We start from the raw sequence: 19,295 nt of genomic DNA on the forward strand, positions 1-19,295 counted from the left end.
TTAAATGCGCCCCTATGCGTGACGATAGTTTGCGCCTCCGCGGTGGCCGGATCTACAGGCAATTGTTGATATGCCTGGGCTAGGTCTAGTTTAGCGAAAACTTTCCCGCCACCCAGGGAATGGAGCAGGTGTTGCACTACTGGCACTGGATACGCACTTTGCTGAAGTGCGTGGTTTAGGGTGGCCCGGTAGTCTCCGCAAATTCTCAGTGACCCATCAGGCTTGATAGGCGTCACTATTGGGGTTTCCCATCGGGCGTGGTCGGTGGGTTCCAGCACGCCCTGTTCTATTAGCTTATCGAGTTGTTCATCGATTTTAGGTTTCAGGGCGAACGGCACCCGACGCGGCTTAAGGCGGATGGGTGCTACCTCGGGGTTCAAGTTAAATGAGATCGGGTTCCCCTTGTACTTGCCTAGTCCGTTCGCGAAAACGTCTTGGAATTCTTGCACGAGGGCTTCCTCCCAATCGTTGCTCTCGGCACGGTGGACTCCGGCTACTGTGATCCCAAGCGGTCTGAACCATTGAAGGTCTAAAAGACTAGGCCGGTCACGGTCCACGACAGTCAGTGGCAATGCGACGGTGCGGTCCTTGAAAGAGACCTGGAATCGTCGGGACCCGACAACGGGAATTCGGTTACCCTGGTAATCTTTGAGGATAACCCTTTGTGGGTTTAGGTCTTGGCGGCGAATCGTCGGAATGAGCTGTCGAAGCGTCTTCCAGGACACCATTGAGAGGGATGATCCTGAGTCCACCTCCATTACACAAGGTTTGTTTTCGATAGCGACCTCTACTCGGATTTTCCCGGCATCAAGGGATGTAGCGTGGCCTATGGTAATTGTTTGGTGGGTCTCTTCCCGCCTGGTTTCTTCACGCCTGGTGCAAGTGGTGGACGGTTTGTTTCTGGGTGTGCCGACGAATCCTGAAGACTGGTATCCAGCCTGCCGGGGTTTTGAGTTTTGTTTGCTTCTGCAAACCTTTGCGATGTGACCTCTTTTCCCGCAAACGCGGCAGAGTGCGTCGAGGAATTTGCAGCTGGATCGGGGGTGATTCGCCCCACATCCTGCACAAGGTCGAGATGAGGGTTGTGTGAACTGGTCTCGTTCCGTTCGGAGTCGGTTGACCTCTTCCTCATCGCTTTCTGATGGGGATTCTAGGTCCTCGTGGTGAGTCGATACCGGGTGTCTCTCTGAGCGAGGCGAGGTATCTTTGGCGAGTTGACGTAGCGGTGCGTTGGTGCGGCGCATTCGGGCTGCCGACTTTTGGTCGCCTCCACTGCAGTGGCTTCTTTGAGGGCATCGGTGAGGCTGATGTCCCCTTAGCCATAATTTTGCTCTGGATCGTGCCGTCTTCTAGGCCCAGAACCAGGCGGTCTCGGAGGGCTTCTTCTAAATCAGAGAATCCGCAGAGGCCTCCAAGGTTGCGGAGATCTGCGATGTAGTTGGCAAGGCTTTCACCTTTCCGTTGGTCCCTCTGGTAATATTCGTGTCTTCTGACTAAGGTTGGCACGGTGGGCGCCGTAGTGAGCCCGTAGTAAAGGCTCGAGGACGTCCCAGTCCATCTCTTTTACTTCGGCTGGCTTGGCAAGTGATTTTGCCATTTTAAACACGGTAGGCCCGCAGTGAGTTAGAAATATAGCTCTTTTTTTGCCGGTTGAATTCTCATTTTTGCACTGTTGGTCTCCTGAAACATCTGGAACCTATCCATGTACGACTCCCAGTCTTCGGTTTCTGGGTTGAATGGAGCGGGTGGTACGGCACCGCTGGCCATGTTGCCGTTGATGGTGCGTGTTCGACCACGTGCTCTGTGTGTTGCTCTGTAGATCAGTCAGCTCTTCGGTCTCCGTATCCCACCCTCGTCGCCAGTGTTAAGTTTGGAGAGTAATGGAGACCAGACATCTGACCAGTGACTTCAACTCTTTATTAACAGTAAATAGAACAGAACAGAGCAAGGCTATGGGCAGCAGTAACCCTTTTATAGGGTTGGCTGCTACCCTATTAACCAATAATAAGTGCATAAGGTCCAAACCAATAACCAATAGGAAGTGTCCTAAGTTTGGCCAATCAGGGGCTTTTATGAACCAATCCTTGTTTGCTGTTCAAGGACCAATCAAATGTGCAGGCTTCCAAAACCTACTTTGCATTTGGGCTTATTTACTTTATTCATTCACAACATTAAGCTTCTCCTACTAAATACAATGTATACCTAATCATCATCCAGTCCACAGGTATTACTCATTTTCCACTTCTTTTTGGAGATTTCTGGATAATCCCTTCCATCTTTTAACTTGACCTCAGTCTATAACAACAAGCCCAGAGGTGGTATTCAGGAGGTTCTGACAAGTTCTGGAGAACCGGTAGCAGAAATTTTGAGTAGTTCAGAGAACCGGCAAATACCACCTCTGACTGGCCCTGCCCCCATCTATTCTCTGCCTCCTGAGTCCCAGCTGATCAGCTGGGTGTTCTTTTGTTGCCCTACACAGGAGAATGGAGCTGGAAAGCAGGTTAGTGGGGTGCGTAGGGAATAGGATTTTGCAGTATCCTTCCCCTGGAGTGGGGTGGGAATTGAGATTTTACAGTATCCTTCCCCTGCCACACCCACCAAGCTAAGCCACACCCACCAAGCCACACCTAAGAACTGGTAGTAAAAATGTTTGAATCCCACCACTGAACAGGCCCCACACAAAAATAAAAATGCTGATCTTGCAAATGCCCATTGTGAAAGTGGAGATTCTGAAGCACCGTATCAATTAGCCTGCACAATAAATTCCCTTTTTCTATAATTTCTCATATAACTTGATTAAAGCAAGTCTGTGTTAGAAATTATTTCATAAGAAAAGGGGAATTCTCATTTTTGCACTGAATAACAAGGTGATTAAGAGGGGTCCAGAAATTACTTGTCTTTTATTCTACAACCATGTCTCCAGCCATCAATAGTTTCCTTGGCTTCTCATGTTTCAATCAAAACTCAGAGGAGGTCATCATACTGGATCTTGCAGAGTTTATTCATTAGCATTGGTGCTGGAGGGTTTTCCTTTCCTAGGAAAATTTCACAGAAATAATTCTCCACTGTCTATGCCCCCAAATGTGAAAATATTGAAAGATTATTTGTCCCCAGCTAAAAATAGATAGCAGTTTTGCTCACAAAGCAATGAAACTAAGAAAAATGTATAGGAAGCTTTTATACAAAAGCTCAACCCAGACCTAAATGTCTATGAACAGCAATTTTTACCAACTGCTTTGGTAACAAATGCATTAAAAGCCGACTCAAATCTCCTGGATTTTTGTTTCATCAGTTGGGATCAGTTTCTCCACACAGCAGAAGCTTATGGAAGAATTAATCTTTGGCACAAATACTGCTGTTTGGATGTATATTTCAAAACAGTTTAACAAGTTACAAAATCCCTATTAAGAAGACAAATTATTCTGAGTGATCAGCACTGATGCACTGTTTAATTATGCAAACATCAGTGCTGAGGATATTTAAATATTAACCAGATTTTTTTTTAGCTAGTGATGACCCAAAGCAACTTGTGTATTTAATAATTGCTCTACTAGCAGTGATAGGGTTCCACAAACTACATCCTTGCAATTTAGGTTAAATAGAACCATATTTTAACATAGTTAATTTCTACTTTCATGGTATCTCATGTTATCCTTGTGGTATTCTATTAGTATTTATTTACACATTTGCAAATGTTATAGACCTGTCCAAAGAGAATACTCTGGTTAATATACAATAAGGAAGCATTATCCACACAAATCCATATTAAAAGCATTAAACTAATAGAATATAAGATGGTTATCCCCAACCACACTACAAGCTAAAAACATATTGGCAAAAAAATAGCTCCAAGATATAACAAAGGGTTAGAACCAAACATATTTCTCACCTTGTGGCGAGATGGGCAGCAAATACTTTTAATAAATAATATTTCTAAGGACAGTGTAGACCAAGGTTTCTCAAATTTGTCTACTTGAACATGTGTAGACTTCTCTCAGAACTCTTGAGCCAGCATGCTAGTCTTCATTCCTCTGACCTCACATATGAATGGGACTTTGAGCACATTCTTATTTAACATTTATACCAAGGAGGCAGAATCATACTAAATAAGGCTGTCTCTCATGTATCTGCCAACTCTTCAAAATAGGCCAGATTATGAAACAGACATTGTAAGAATTACACGAATCCCAAAGGTGCTTTTTCAAGTGGTAACTGGACTGTCTTTGTTTTTCTTTGAAGATATTTCCCTTCTCATCCAAGAAGCTTCTTCAGTTCTGACTGAATGGTGGAAAATGGAAAAATCTATATTCCTTGCAGTCATCTGGTTGTTAGCACTCTTTCTGAGAGTTATTGAGGCTACCTGGAGGTTTATCTGTGTGTTCAGATTCACCTGAATAGTCAAATGGGTGTGGAACCTTCTTGGAATTGCTGAAAGGACTGTTTGTGGAAATTCTCAGGCATCCAGGTCATGGTTGTTCCAAAGGTGCTTTTTGAAGAGGCATCTTTGTTGAAATGATTATCTTATAAACAGAAAATAGGTGGTATTGTATTCCTCCTGCTCCCTCTCCCACCTATATTGTAATTCTAATAAGATCTACCCACACAGCACCAGTTCAATTGGAGCAACACAAACATCATCATCCACACTACCATCTGCCATGCTTGTGAGTTCATCAAAGCCTCCACAAGCGATTTCATCAACAGACACATTAACCTACAATCAGCCTATGAACCCCTTAGAATCCAAATTAACCACACAGCAAACCAGAGATAGCATCAACCCTCAACCAACCATGCAACTTCACCACTTGCAGCAGTTCACTTTCCAATGACCTTGACTTGATGCAATCTCCATATCACAAGGACCATCACAAGACCCATCACAAGACTCACTGATGACTAACAGTTGACCCAACAGTAGATCTTCACTTGACACCTATACCTGAAGCCCTTATAAATTGGAGGAACACAGATATCCCCTAAACTGTGCTGAAGATGTTACCTAGCCTAACAAAATGTTCAATAACCAACACACAAGTTCAGAGAATGAAGCTTCACCCAAGCTACAGATATTCTCCACTATTGCAAATAAGATCTTTATTTAGTGCCCTTCTGACAAGCAAACTCAACGGGGAAGCCAGATGCACTTAACAATCATATTACTAACTTCAACTGTTCCATTTAGCAACAAAAATGTGGGTCTCAGTTATGGTAATAAGTCAAGGACTACCCATATTACACTTTTAATCTGCCCAGTAAAGAAACCAGAAGCCAAAGTTCATATTCATGGTGCTTTTATAGCAACATTTTGAACGTGATAAAAATGAATCCGAATATTAGAGAAGTCAAAAACTGGTGTGGAAATGCATTCAGTCTACTTCATAGTGTAGAAAGTGAAGACCAAGTGAGTTTCAACTGAACTTCACAAAAGCAGAATGCACCTCCCACAACAATTGCTAGTGAATCTTGGCTGTCAGGCAGATAGAAACAGGAGCAGGTGGCCATTTGGCTACTCTGCTCCCAGCCCATGATAGCAGCTTGCACTTGGCAGGTGTTTGGATGAATAAATAATAAAATACCAAGCCTTTTAATGTTCTGCTGTTTTAATGTTGCAAGTTTATTGTTTTAGATTTTAATGTTTTATACTTCTTGTTTTTTAATGAGATTTTATTATAGTCTTTCTTCTGTTTTGTAAAGTATCCAGAACCACGAAGGGTACTTGCTGGCATATAAATTATCTAAATAAATAAATAATCTGAAGGATCACACCAGAAGATTGGTTCACTTCCTATTAAAGAGGCCAATCCACTTCATTTATTCACTTACGACACTCTGGAAGAAAAGCTGGGTATCAACAATCAGAGCTAAGTAATTAGCTGACTCTTTGGCTATGGGTATATTGCATTAATTAGTACAATAACACTTTAGGGAAGAATACTGCCAATGAGTTGATCCTTGCAACTGTTGAGCTCAGGGACTAATTTGTACAAAATGCTAATCTCCTGAAAAACAATGTTTTCTTTGCTGGGAGAAAAAATCCAGCTGCAAAACAGCTTTGCAGCATCCATGAATCTCAATTCAGGCCACTTGCTTTACTAAATCCACAACTGTTTATGGTGATTACATTCATTTTGTTGCAGTGTTAAACTCAAATATGCTAGGAGGAGCTTCTCATTGGCTGACAGTGTATTTTCTACTAGGATCTAGGAATGAGGTTGTCTTTATATTGTAAAGTTTTGTGGGAGAAAATGGAGCTATCAAACCCATCCCCTTTTTTAAGGACACCCTGCTATCTTACATTGTATTGCAAAATGTAAAGATTTTTTTGTGCAAGAAACAAAACAAGATGGAAGGAATGAAGCTCTGGAAGCAGTAGATCTTTCAGGACATTTTTAGGACCCAGTCTTCAAATATACCAGGGCTACCCATTTTTGAAGGAAGTAAGGCCATTGGAAGAGAACATTTAGTTCAGGTCTAAAATGTCATAGCACGTCTACACTGTATTCCTTTCAAAAACTCAAGCACTTCTTTGAAATGTTGGAAACACTTAAATAGAATGTTTGTAGACTCCATTTTTGGAACAAGTCTAATGTTGCACAAATACCTACTTAAGCTGTAGTAGTGCTTTTCACAGTTCGGAAATATAAATGAGTACGTGCATCTGAAATCATGATGTTATGGTGCAAATACAAATATTGATTTAATTCTTATCCATTAGAATAAGCTCAGTTCAAAGTGAGTCTTAGAAAAATTGGTCATATAGCTTTCAGGAGGGAAAGCATCAACATTCCCCAAAAAAAGTTTAAGTGTAATCATGAGTTTATGATTACAGGCTTCAGTTTTCAGTTTTATAGAAGGCACAACATTTATAAGAGCTGTGGTGGCGCAGTGGTTAGAGTGCAGTACTACAGGTTATTTCTGCTGACTGCGGATTGCCAGCAGTTTGGCAGTTCAAGGTTGACTCAGCCTTCCATCCTTTTGAGGTGGGTAAAATGAGGACCCAGATTGTTGGGGGCAATATTCTGACTCTAAGCGTAAACTGCTTAGAGTGGGCTGTAAAAGCACTTTGAAGCAGTATATATGTCTAAGTGCTATTGCTGTAGCTACTGCCTTTCTTCAGAACAATTTTGTTTACCCTCACTGATGTCATTACATAGGCAATTTTGATTGGCTGTGTGGGACAACCTCGTTGTTTCCTTTAGGAATCAATTTCATTGAAATATGAACTGAAATTTTATTGAAACATAAGTAGGTGCATCTAGCCAGGTGAATCTATTTTTTGAAACTTTCTAGCCATCCTTAAACTACAACTTTGGGGTCAAACATTAAATTCTGAGAAAAGGGATGTAGGAGGAACAAACAGAAGAGCCTGCCTAGTTATTTAGGTAAAAGCTAGAGATAATTAAAAGTTTCCCATGCAAACAAACAACAATATATGGCAATGAATAAAACATGTAAGTCCATAATCACTCCTCCTTTCCTGTAACATTGAATTATGATGTTCTATGCTATAGAACGAAGATGAAGATGTGGCTACACACCAAAGAAAATCTGGAGATGCAATATCATGTCCATCTGTTAACTAGAAATCAAATGCTTATAAAGTTCTCTCAAGACCACTAGCAAAATATCCTTCACCTTCAAATTATATGTTCAAAAACAACTACAAACACACATAAACACATACCTTGCAAGACAAGATACCTTCTGAAAATTGCAAGGGTGATTTTGGTGCATTATTTTTAACAAATTTATTTATTTATTTTTATTTATTTATTTGATTTGTCAATTGTTTACAAGATAATAAGTACAAGTGTATACATAGTTGTGAATATATGAAATGGGTACATATAAGAAAAATAAAAGAATAAGAGAAACAATAGGACAGGGACGGTAGGCACGTTGGTGCGCTTATGCACGCCCCCTACAGACCTCTTAGGAAAGGGTGAGGTCAATAGTAGACAGTCTAAGGTTAAAGTTTTTGGGGTTTGGGGAAGAGACTACAGAGTCGGGTAGAGTATTCCAGACATTGACCACTCTATTGCTGAAGTTGTATTTCCTGCAATCAAGTTTGGTGCGGTTTACTTTGAGTTTGTATCTGTTGTGTGCTCTTGTGTTGTTATGGTTAAAGCTGAAGTATTCATTGACAGGTAGGACATTGCAATGTATGATTTTATATACCATGCTTAAGTCGGACCGAAGGCACGGCGTAATTCGAGGTTTTCTAGTTTTAGAATTTCGAGTCTGGTGGCATAAGGTGATTCTACAACGGGTAGAAGAGTGGAGAACTCTTCTTGTGAAATACTTCTGGACTTTCTCAATTGTGTTAATATCACATACGTGATAAGGATTCCAGACTGATGAACTGTATTCGAGTATTGGTCTAGCAAATGTTTTGTATGCTCTGGTTAGTAGTGAGATATTACCAGAGAAAAGCAACGTAGGATTAGGTTAACAACTCTTAATGCCTTTTTGGCTATGTAGTTGCAGTGAGCTCTAGCACTTAGATCATTAGAGGTGAGTATTCCCAGGTCCTTTACAGAGCTTGGGTCATCAACAAGATCTTGACTATTCAGCTTGTATTTTATTTTCTGATTTTTTTACCAATATGTAAGACAGAGCATTTATTTGTTGAGATTTGGAGTTGCCATATGTTAGACCATTCAGATACATAGTCTAGATCTTTTGTAGGGTAGTAGTATTGTCTGATGGTATTGAACAGCACATCATCAGCGAAGAGAACGCAATTGCTCTTGATATGATCACAAAGGTCGTTTATGTAGATTATGAAGAGTTGGTCCTAGAACACTGCCTTGGGAACACCACTATTGACAGGTACTGGATTTGATAGGGCGTTTCGATTTTGACCCATTTGTTGTCTGTTTGACAGGAATGCTTCTATCCAGTTATTCAGTTGTCCAGAGATACCATAAGATTTTATTTTTTAGGAGTAGTTTGTCGTGTACCACTGAATCAAAGGCTTTGCAGAAGTCTATGTAGATTGTGTCTATTGCTTTGCCCTGGTCGAGTTGTGTAGTCCATATGTTTTTGCAGTGTAAGAGTTGCAGATTACAGGATAGTTTTTTTCTGAAACCAAATTGTTTATTGGAGAGTAGGTTGTTTGTCTCTAAATGGAGGATGATGGATTGGTTAATAATTGATTCCATGACTTTACAGGTGACGCAGCATAAGGAGATTGGTCTGTAATTTTCAACTAGGCTTGGGTCTCCTTTTTGAAGATGGGGATGACTGTGGCTTGTAACCATAGGTTGGGCAAGGAGCTGGTTCTGAAAGATTTTTCAAAGATTATGCTTAGAGGTTTGGCTATGGCAGCGGATAGTTTTCTTAAGAAGTAGGCACATATTCCATCCGGTCCAATAGATAGAGATGGTTTTAGGTTGCGTAGTGCTTTTTCAACGTTGTCTACTGTAAAAAATCGATATGTATTAGATCATTATTGTTATCTGTGGTGCGGCTAGGAAACATTGGGCATGATCCATTACTGTTTACAAACACTGAGCCGAAGAATGTGTTAAAGATGTTGGCTTTAATGGTGTCGTCGCTGCAGTCTTTACCATCAGGTCCTATCAAGGGAGGGATGGACCTTGAGTCTTTTAGTTTGTTGTTTACAAAATTGTAAAAAGCACGGTGGAATTGGTGCTTAGAAGGTTTTCCTCTTGTTTAATGTGGTAATTGGTGCATTCGGTCTTTATCTGGTGGCATAAATTTTTGTATCGGTTTTTGAAATTAGCAACGTGACCAGATTTGTTTTCCGCCAGAGTGATCTCTTTTGGATTGAAGTTTCCTTATTGATATGGGTAATCTGCTTTTTGTTTTGTTTTTGGAGTTGTTGTTGGAACATATAGTTTGATGACTCTTTTGACTTCAAGTAAAAAATATGTTGTAATGGTCTTCAACAGTATTGCATCCAGTGAATAGAGATTGCCAATCGAGGGATGAGAGATCGTTATCTATAAGATCATAGTTGCCTTTTTGAAGTTACAACTAGGATGATATCATTGTGGTGATTTTTGTGTGGACGTATGTTGAGGCAAAAGTCAATCATATTGTGGTCACTACTGGAAAAGGGTTCTTTGGTTTGTATTCGTAAATTAAATTCAAACTATTGCAGAAGATGAGATCGAGGCAGTTGTTCAGTCTAGTGTTGTTGGTTACTAGTTGTTCAAGACCTAGATTTGTAATAGCATTGTAGAAGGTTGTGTGTATGATTTCAGTTGTACAATTATTTAGGGTCCAGTCAATATGAGGTAGATTGAAATCTCCAAGAAAGATAAAAGGGTATGGGCAGGATGTAGCCCATGTTAGTAGTGTATTTAGCTTGTTTACATGTTCGATGTCATAATCAGGTGCTCTGTAACATAGTAAGAATCGAATTGTGATATTTAAGGATAGTTCACAGATGATGGTTTCAGGAAGGGCAAGCTCCTGGGTAACTTGGATACACAAATGTTGTGTATTAGGAAATAGCAGGTCTGATTAATCTTGTGTCGGCTCAAAAGTAAGCAAAACACTTAGATGGGAGGCCACCCGAGAAACTTAGGACTGAAAGCTAGACTGAAAAGTTTAAAAAGACCCCCTGAAAAAGATTCTGACAATCCCTTTCTGTTAGCTCTTTCGAGAAGCAACAAATACATGTCTACATAAGTCAGCTAAGAGATAAACTTGAGTGTATCTTTATCTCTTCTTCTTTATTCAAAGCTTGAAATGGAAATCCATCATCAGCACTCTTTTTCCCCATCCCAAGCTTTGAGAAGTAGTGCTTGCTGGTCTGATGCTATATCCTTTTGAAAGTAGATATCACACCATTGTGGAACTGGATCTGTGATTCAGATATGAGAACGTTGTTGCATTCTTCAAAAATCATCACCCATGTTTTAACTATCCAATCTTCCAGTGAACATTTAAAAGTTATGAAACAGTTCATTGACAGGTGATGCATGTTTCAGAAATTTATTTATAATACAAAAGAAGCATTCCTGTCAAACAGACAACAAATGGTCATAATTGGGAGCGTCCTATCAAATTCTGTACCTGTCAACAGTGGTGTCCCCCAAGGCAGTGTTCTAGGACCAACTCTCTTCATACTCTACATAAATGACCTCTATGATCCTATCAAGAGCAACTGCGTTCTTTTCTCTGATGATGTAAAGCTATTCAACACCACAGACAATACTGCTGCCCTTCAAAAAGACCTCGACTATGTATCAGAATGGTCAAACAAATGGCAACTTCAAATCTCAAGAAATAAATGCTCTGTCCTCTGGCAAAAAAAATCAGAAAATAAAATACAGGACCTTGTTGATGATCCAAACTCTGTCAAGGATCTTGGAGTACTCATCCCTAATGATTTAAGTGCTAGAGCCCACTGTAACTACATAGCCAAAAAGGCATTAAGAGTTGTTAACCTAATCTTATGTAGCTTTTTCTCTGGTAATATTATACTAATAACTATAGCATACAAAACATTTGCTAGACCAATACTCGAATACAGCTCATCAGTCTGGAACCCACATTATGTATTTGAAATTAACACAGTTGAGAAAGTCCAGAAATATTTCACAAGAAGAGTTCTCCACTCCTCTACTCATTGCAGAATACCTTATGCCACCAGACTCGAAATTCTAGACCTAGAAAACCTAGAACTACGCCGCCTTGGATCCGATCTAAGTATAGTATGTAAAATCATACATTGCAATGTCATACCTGTCAATGAATACTTCAGCTTCAACCATAACAACACAAGAGCACACAATAGATACAAACTCAAGGTTAATCGCACCAAACTTGATTGCTGGAAATACAACTTCAGGAACAGAGCTGTCAATGTCTGGAATACTCTACCTGACTCTGTGGTTTCTTCCCCAAACCCCAAAAAATTTAACCTTAGACTATCTACTATTGACCTCACCCCTTTCCTAAGAGGTCTGTAAGGGGCGTGCATAAGCGCACCAACATGCCTACCATCCCTGTCCTATTGTTTCTTTTGTTTTTTTATTTTTCTTATATGTATCCATGTATTCATAACTATGTTTCTACTTATACCTATTATCTTGTAAGCAATTGACAAAAATAAATAAATTAAAAAATAAATATCCTAGGCATGTTGTGCATCAGCAAACAATGATGGACTTTAAATACACATCAGTGCACAGTAATGAGCTTCAAAAAGAGTATTTTAATGAGCATTAGTGTACAGCCACAGTCTAAAAATGAGTCTTTTAATTCTGCATTTGTTTTAAAAGGCAAGCATTTATACACATCAGCACACAGTGAAGTGGGTTTAAAAAGAGTCTTTTAACATGTATTTGCATATGCATCAGCTCACAGCAGTAAAGCTGAGAAGAAGAAGAAGAAGAGAGAGAGAGAGCTGAAAGGTAGAATTTTTTTTCCTTATGCTTCCTTTTCTATACACTTCAAAGCAACAGATTTTGCACAGAAAATCAAACATCATGAAAATTCAGTACAAAACTACTGCAGAGTTTAGATAGTTTCATGTCTATATCCACTCCCCAATATTTATCACCAGCATTCTTCATAATATTATAGTCACAAACAAAAGAGAAACTTTTTAAGTAGGAAAACCAGTAACTACAGTGGATAATACACCTAAGAAAATCTATGATTCTTTAGTATTAAGGCATTTTTGTTATTATTATTTACATACTCACTGAGCACTCATACATTCCAAGATGCTACCCCAGATTGGAATTGTGGTAAATGATGTTTACTACTTTACCTTGAAACTGGGTTACAAAATGAGTAAGCGATTCCACTAGAATAAATCCCTTTGAAACCCCTATTGGTTTTAGTGAAGGAATTAACATATTAGTTCAATTTTTGCTGGAACTTATATGTGCTGTACACCTATCAATATGTACAGGCAGAAGTTAGACAACCATCTGTTTGGGATGCTTTAATTCATATTCCTCTTCTAACCAGGGTGATTTAACTGCCTGTGATTGTAAGATTCTTATGGCTGAGCTCCTATTTTTTATGGTAAGTGGGATCCAGCTGCCAGCTCTCTTTTGGCATAAGTCTCTCTGTAAACTCAGGAACCTATGTTGCGGGGTCTTGAGGCTTGGAGTTGCTATAAGTCATCACAACTGCATTTTCACAACATGAATCCACTGATTATCAGACTGAAGCCAGCCCAATGAAAGTCAGCACTCTGTACCTTTGCTGCCCAAGGCAAAGGCAGCCATCCTATTTCAAACAGGGAGTCATGGTGAGTATTAACTTTCAGACAGGGTCTTGTAATGAGCCTGAGGACTAGTGGTCAGCTTATATGTAGGAAGCCTATATTGCACACACAGTTCTCTTTAAGCTCTGCCTTATCCCTCCTTCTGCTGCTTCTGGCAACTGCATCATTCTGTCTATTAATAGGACTGAGATCTCTGGGATGAACTGTCTCATTCAAACAATACTTGGAAATGCAGGTTGTGTCAGCTTTTCATCCAAAATTCCAAATAATAAAAGCTGAGAACTGCTGAGAACATTATCTTACAAGATTTGCAGTATTCTCCAATGATATTTTGGCTATGTGCCTTCCACACATGCTAGCTAATGTTCTGTTTTCTATCTCTAGAATCTGCCCCAGAAGTTATGTGATTGTTTGGCCAAGTTATACTATAAAGTAAATATGAAGAGTGAGTTAGGTGGAGGTTTCCTCTTCATTTTATTGTTTCTTACTTTTGAAATGTAAACTACCCAAATATATATATAAGCCTCAAGTAAGTATATTACAGTTGAAAAAGCCCAAAATGTCCTCATCCATGCACATTTCTGATATATATAGTTGCCTCCCCTTTTGTTGGGCACATTTGGAATTTGCAGATGTTTTTCCATTTACAAACTCACAGCCAGATGCTCATTTGTGCTAATCCAATTTATAGCACAAATTCACATGAAAGGAGGAAATCATCAGAAATGTGCATGGATGAGGACATTTTGGGCTTTTTCGACTGTAATATACTTACTTGAGGCTTACATTACAGTTTTTATCGATCTCCCATTTCAAAATGGCAGGAACCCATTTCAAAATGGCTACTTTTCAGAAACAGTGACCTTTCAGGACCCTTAAAAGGGAACTCAAAGGCCACATGTAGCTCCAGGACTAAGTTGCCAATCTCAGTTTAAGGGAAAACACTATGGAACAGAAAGCATGCATTCAATACAAGCTCTGCCTAATAGGATACTTTCCTCAGTACAAGGAGGGGGAAAACAAAAACTACCTAATCGACATTCTGTTATTAGATAGAACAAAATGCCTCACAAGACTACAGCGCTCATTTCTCACACCCACATCTAACAATATGGTAAGCAGCATAGCGTTACACTGGCCTGATTTGGTATTCCTATCCCGAGTAACTGCAATGGGAATAAGATACTAAAATGAGATCTGCAGTTCCTATGACATAAAGAAAGTTTGTGAAGGAACTTTGATTAGTGTTTCTCACCCCCTATTGCCACATGGGCCTGGCTTGTATTAATATATTTTTCACAAAGATAGCCATGATCAACCAAACATGCCATAACAGTATTGATATAACCAAGGGAAAGAAAAGTTCCAAGAAGTGCTGAAAAACACATTTTAAAAGAAAGACACTTTCCTGAGCTGCTGCAAATAATGGCTCAAAAAAAGTGAGTAATTTCAGCTCAACTTAAATTCAAAGGATTTTCAAGAACAATTCTATGAAGTTCCATTTCCATTCATTTGCATTTGATATACAGTTCACACTTTTATGTGATGTGGTAGTTACAATGAATGCAGTTGTGAAATCTTAAGTTATTACAAGTTATATTCAATTGGATTTCTGCAGCACGATGTCACTTCGTCTTATTATTATTGCTTTGTATTTTATATTGGAGAGCTTTAAAAGCTAAGGCAGACAATTAAATGGACTAAAATATTTATCAGTTAACAGTCCATGGCTGGGTTGCATACTGTCCAATTTTTTTCACTGCTGCATATACTGTTGACATCTGAATACAGTAAACATAAAATAATTGTTGCTATTTTGTCTGACAGTTTCATGAAATGGCTACAGAAAACTCAGTATGAAAAACAAAGCAAAAAATGGTAATTCCTTCAGAGTTTGATTACCCATCATCTATTAGCCTGACATCCAGCATTTGGGCCTAAAATCTCTAAATTACAGAGCAATCTGAGCTTTTCCATTGATCCATAAAAGCAGGCACTTAGCAAAATCCAAAGACAGGTAGAAGCTGCTCAGCGCACATGATGGGTTGCCTTTTCATGATCTCCACCGAGGCATGCAAAAATCAACATATGCTGCGGGAGCCGCACTGGGTGCTATTTGTACAAAGTAACACAGCAGTGACCCGAAGCAATAAAAATATCTGCAGATTTAAACTTCAAGGACCGTCTGTTGCATAGCAATAACAATGAGAACAGCAAAAAATGGACATGTATTATTTATAGGACTATTTATATTTTTAAAAAAAAACTAAAATACCTTGCTGCAGAAGTATTTTCTCCAAACTGAGCTGCTTTTTTATTCTAGCACATTGTGTGGTTTTATGTGGCATGAAGGAAGATCCATTAAGGAAAAGAGTTGCAAGCAAGTGCTAGATTTGCACCCCTAGAAGCACTTTTTCAGAAATGAATCTGATGTGTTCTAGAGCCCTAATGCCTAGCATTAAATAATTTATATGTGAAGTTGAGAACAATGAGAGTCAGTCTGATATAGTGGTTTAACCACCTGGTTAGAAACCAAGAGCCTGTGAGTGAAGCCAGCTGAGTGACTTTCGAACAGTCACTCTTTCTCAGCCCTAGGAAGTTTGCAAATAGAAAATCACTTTTCCTGCCAAGAAAACTACACAGACTTGTCCAGGCAGAGATGATTAGACAGACAGACAGACAGACAGACAGACAGACAGACAGACAGACAGACATGATGGGTAGGAAGGGAGGGGGAGGGAGAAGGAGAAGGAGAGAGAGAGAGGAGAAGAGTTTTAAAGCTGCATTATCCACATGCTACATACATATGCATATGCATACATACACTTCTGTATGTAAACACACACACACACACACACACACATATGTATATACATTACTGTACACTATTTTCACCTGAATGCGTGTTTTATACATGCTTTCCTCTACATGTGTGTCTGTGTGTATGGTGTGCATTTCTTACCTATATCAAGTCTTTCTTTTGCTTGGAGAACACTATTGCAATTTTTTTAAAAAAATAAATGTAACTTTGAAAGTATAATTATTTTTGTTCAGGTAATCTTTTATGATTTGTGAGTGAAGTTAGGTCCATTAAACTAGGAACTCCAAACAAAGTTCTCTCTCTTTCCTGCCATTTCTGATCCATATGTTTCTAAAGTGTATGGAAACTAATTTATACATGTCTGGACCCTAGGCATTCAGGCAACATCTGTTAGGAGGAAACAGATGTGTTTCTTTAAGAAAATCTGGTCACAGACTTCCTGTAGTAGTAAATAAATTTTACTCTGTTATTCTGTATACTGTTCCTTTTAAAGTTTATCTTCTTTTGTGTAGCAAAAGGGGCATACGTGCTCCTTGAGATTATCTACAACTTTCTGGTCCTTTAAATACATCAATTTCAATAATTTTACCAAACGTTTTGTTGTTTTGCTATTTTTTAGATTAAGTAACTTGCAAGCGTGTATTTCATTTACTCTTTAAACCAGAAACAAGTAAGATGATTGATGTGCTTCCCTGATTATTTGAAGTCCAAACAGATGTTGGTAACATAACAGGTTTACTTAGCAAAATCCTACAAAGGGCTGTTAACAGTAGAAGAGCAGTAAAAAAAAATCATCTAATTCAAATTCAAGACAATGACAGAGGGGAAATATGGTGGTTGGGTTGCTTTAATGCATCACAATTTGGGACTGATAAGCAACTAAGGGGTCCTCCTGGATTTGCAGCTACTCTTCAGGCAGCAAATGGCACCTGTGGCCAGGAGGCCTTTATCCAGATTCATCTTGTGCACCAGTTGTGCCCTTTCCTCAATTTGAAGGGCCTTGTAGACAATCTCTCATTCCTGGATCACCTCACAATTGGATTCTTGCCATGAGTTCCACATGGAGCTGCTCTTGAGGGTCACCTGGAAACTACAAAGGTTCAAAATACAGTGCCAGCAATAATGGGCACCTCTTGGTATGGTCAAGTGTTACCATTGCTACACAAGCTGCATTGGCTGCCATCTGGCTTCTGAGTGCAATTCAAGGTGCTGGTCAAGGGTGGTATTCTACTGATTCGGTCCGGTTCAGCCAAACCAGTAGCTACGGGGATCATCTGTGAGCAAACTAGTTTGCTCTGATGATCAGCTGCTGGGCCCACCCATCCACCCTGGCTCTATAGTTTATTTTTTATTTATTTATTTATTTTTATTTGATTTGTCAATCGCTTACAAGATAATAGGTATAAGTATATACATAGTTATGAATACATGAGATAGATACTTATAAGAAAAATAAAAAGAAACAATAGGACAGGGATGGTAGGCACATTGGTGCGCTTATGCATGTCCCCTACAGACCTCTTAGGAAAGGGGTGAGGTCAATAGTAGACAGTCTAAGGTTAAAGTTTTTGGGGTTTGGGGAAGAAACCACAGAATCAGGTAGAGCAGGGGTCTCCAACCTTGGCAACTTTAAGACTTGTGGACTTCAACTCCCAGAGTTCCTCAGCCAGCAAAGCTGGCTGAGGAACTCTGGGAGTTGAAGTCCACAAGTCTTAAAGTTGCCAAGGTTGGAGACACCTGAGGTAGAGTATTCCAGACATTGACCACTCTGTTGCTGAAGTCGTATTTCCTGCAATCAAGTTTGGTGCACTTAACCTTGAGCTTTATTTCCTGGTTTTGAAGCTCAGCTGCTTCGCGTGGCACAGTGGATTGCCGTGCCTCAGCTGTTGAACACACAGAGAGAGTCCAGGATTGCAGGAGGAGGTCAGTATCAAACTCTCTGCACGCACGCAAAGCACGCCCATCAAGCCACACCCACAGAGTTGAATCCCACCACTGGTGCTGGTTATCACCTAGTAAGCCCATCTTGTGGGACCCAGGAAGCATGACTTCTCTGTTGTGGCCCCCACCCTCTGGAACTGCATCTCCACTGAAAATGGATGGTGCCCTCTCTCCTGAGATTCTGGGATGCTTTGAAATTTAGGTGTGAAAAAACCCCCTAAAAAAATTTTAAAAAAAAACTCCCAACAAAAAAAAAAAAAAAAAAAAACCCCCCAAAATAAAACACCCAAAAAAAAAAAATATTTTTAAATTTTAATTTTTTTTTTAAAAAAAAAAAATTAAAAATTATAATTACATCATTAAATTATAAAATTTTTTCCCCAAAAAAAAACACCCTTATAAAAACAAAAAAAAAACCTACCCAACCTTTTTTTCCCCCCCAAAAAATAAACTCCCCCCCCCCCCCCCCACCACCCAAACAAAAAAATCACAAAAAACAACAAAAAACAACACACAAAAAAAACACACCCACACCCCAAAAACACCAAAAAACCCAAAAAAAAAAAAAAAAAACACAACAACCACCCACACACACCACACCCCCCCACCCCCACACACCCCCAAACCCCCCCCCCCTACCTGGCTTTGGTCCCAGGCCTGGAATTGACATTTATTATTGGTTCAATGCCCCCTGTTTTGTTTTGTTTCTTTTGCGATTTATTAGTTTATTTTAGTCCGGGATGTCTGTGTGATTCAACGTTTTAATGAAACCACTGTGTGTGAGTTGGGCAGCTTTATAAATTTAATAGATAAATAAATGAAATGATTTTAGCTGTTTTGATATTTTTCCTAGTTTTGTAAACCACCCAGAGTCCAGTGAAGTTGGGTGGCCAATACATTTAATAAAATAAAATAAAAGAATACAGACTCTAGCAGTGCCAAAATTCAGCACTGCATTTTCTAAGCTGATCTGATAAGGAATGAATTTTATTTAACCTTCATCCTAGATCAATGGTTTCAAACTTGGCTAGCTGGGGAAATCTGGGAATTGGACCACACATCTCAAAGTTGCCAAATTTGAGAAATATGGTCCTAGACATCTAAACCTAATCATAAAATTACATTGGCCTAAGCATTGTAATATCACCTGATTCTCAATCACTGATATGGTTTAATTTTGAACTTCTGTGTACCAACAGGTCATGTCACAGGTCTGGATTTGGAGGCTGCTTGGTGAAGATGAACGGGGACAAATGGATAAGTAGGATAAGGAAGGGACTATATGGAAAGACGAGTTTCAAAATCTCATGT

Source organism: Notechis scutatus, chromosome 1, assembly GCF_049901735.1.
Source record: "Notechis scutatus isolate UNSWTSFEM ecotype Mainland chromosome 1, rNotScu1.2, whole genome shotgun sequence".
Lineage (NCBI taxonomy): Eukaryota > Metazoa > Chordata > Lepidosauria > Squamata > Elapidae > Notechis > Notechis scutatus.